Source organism: Elephantulus edwardii, unplaced genomic scaffold (genome assembly GCF_000299155.1).
Source record: "Elephantulus edwardii isolate Elephantulus edwardi_28Jun2011 unplaced genomic scaffold, EleEdw1.0 scaffold00232, whole genome shotgun sequence".
NCBI lineage: Eukaryota > Metazoa > Chordata > Mammalia > Macroscelidea > Macroscelididae > Elephantulus > Elephantulus edwardii.
The window spans coordinates 3219823-3222088 of NW_006399982.1; positions in this window are offsets into that span (position 1 = coordinate 3219823).

The following is a 2266-nucleotide window of genomic DNA, read 5'->3' on the forward strand; positions in this document are numbered from 1 at the left end:
CAGTAATTACAGTGCCATAAAAGAGGGCATGTAAATCAATGAAACCATTGCAGAAACATTTCTGGCAGTACTTATTAAAACCAAGTTAACAGTTCTTCATCTGTGCACAAATCTAAGTGAAATGAATGTGCATATCCACAGGTGCATACAAGAATTTGAGGAACTTAGCCCCAAACTGGAAATGGTTCAAATGTCATTCAATGGTAAAAAGATGCATTTCGGTATATTCACACAGTGCAGTATTATATAGTAATGCATACTACAACACAATCTATGTAGATAAATTTTATAATACTAAATGGCTAACACTAAACAATACATATTGCCTAATTCCATATCTTCTATATCCATCCTCCTTATTGTTATGAAGTGCAAAAACAAGAGCAGTAGTGAAAGTATTTGTTAAATTGGGCATTGCTAACTGGAGAGAGACTAGAGGGACCCTTTGCTGTGCTGGTAATTTCTATCTCTTAAACTGCTGGTGGTTACATTGATAGATATTTTTTAAATTCATCAATTTGTAAATACCTGAATCAATAAGCAACATCATGACAGATGGAGGAAAGACTGAAATTGTTAATGATTTCATCTTATGTTGATCCACAATCAACACCCTTGGTACTGATAGGACATCAGGAGACATATTTCATTGGGCAAGTCCACTCTCGGAGACCTCTCCGAATTACTGAGGAACAATGGTAATGATGACACTTTGAAGGCTAAGGTGCACCTGATTCAGGCCATGGTGTTTTTAGTCACTTGCTATGCATCTGAGAGCTGGACAATGAATATGAACTATTCTTTTGTTTGTTTGTTTGTTTGTTTGTTTTTTACTATTTTCTTTTTTATTATTATTAAATTTTATTAGTTTTAATGAACATTTACAGGGATTTTGGGTTTTCATTCCTTCATTGCTGCACCATTCTCTCCACCCTCCCCCGCCCAGTTCGTTCCTCTTCCCCGCCATCCTAATGTCTGTTTTAATTGTCCAATTGCCACAGTGCTTGTCAAAGTCAGTTCTGATTAATCTCCTTTGTCGGTGTGTCCCTTGCCATTCCCTATCACTCCTCCTTGAGAGAGACCTCACCCTGATTCATAAGGAAAAGGGGATGGCGTATTCTCTTAGCTACTTCCTGCTGAAAAGGGACGCTGTGGGTTTCAGGGTGAAGGTCTTCTCTATTCTTATTAAAGATCCACCAGATGCTCCACTGGAGAAGGAGGACAATCTCCTCCTGTGACAGTCAGATCCAATTTGAAGGTACACAACAAGAAAGAAAAAAAATTGAAGAATAATTAATTCTTAAGAAAGAATAATTAATGCCTTGAGTTGTGAGGTTAGAGAAAAGTACCGAATATCCCATGGACTGCCAAAAGAATAAATGTATATGTCTTGAAAAAAGTGAAGCCAGTGAGCTCTCTGGAGTTAAGGTTGGCAAAGCTTCATCTCACTTTTCTAGAAGAGGATATTCATTGGAAAGGAACATGATGCTTGGAAAGGCTATGGGTTAGTGAAAGAGAAGGAAACCCTAAAAAAGTTGAATTAATACACTGAGTGCAGCAATGGATGCAAGTGTGTCAAAGATGATAAGGATGATACAGGACAGGATAAGTTTCAGATCTGTTGTTCATAGGGTTGCAGTGAGTTGACTTGATGACACCTAACAAATACTAATGGTTAAGCATTCACTTGCTAACCATTAAGACAGAAGTTTGAACATATCAGTTACTATGAGAGAAAGAGGTGACACTGTGTTTCCATAAAGATTTTTGCCTTTATGGAAATTCTATGGAGCAGTCCTACTCTGTCCTATCGTAGTGCTGCTGTGGGTCAGAACTGACTCTAGGATAATAGTTTCGGGTTTTACAGAAATATTCCGCAATAAAAAGGAATATTCAAAAGTCCTTCATCTGGCCTCTTACTTTGTACATTTAAATAGATAATGATGCTAGAGAAGAAGAAAAATTGAAAAGCCAGTCCTAGTTTGAAACAAACGTTTAATTCATGACTTTTGCCTTTATCATTTCAAACAAAAATTCTCTGCAGACATAAGAAGGGCTGGAAATCATTCTTGTCTCTCTGTGTTTTTACACTGTCTGTTTTTACATATCTACACAGCTTTAGTTTGCTTGGCTCCCCAGTCAACAGTCTTGGCACCAGCAGCCAGAAAATTAAAAGGCGCATTGCCATGGGAAAGTCTGCTGTTAGGGACCTCTCCAAAGTACTGAAGAGCAATGGTGTCTCTCTGGAGACTAAGGTGCGTCTGAT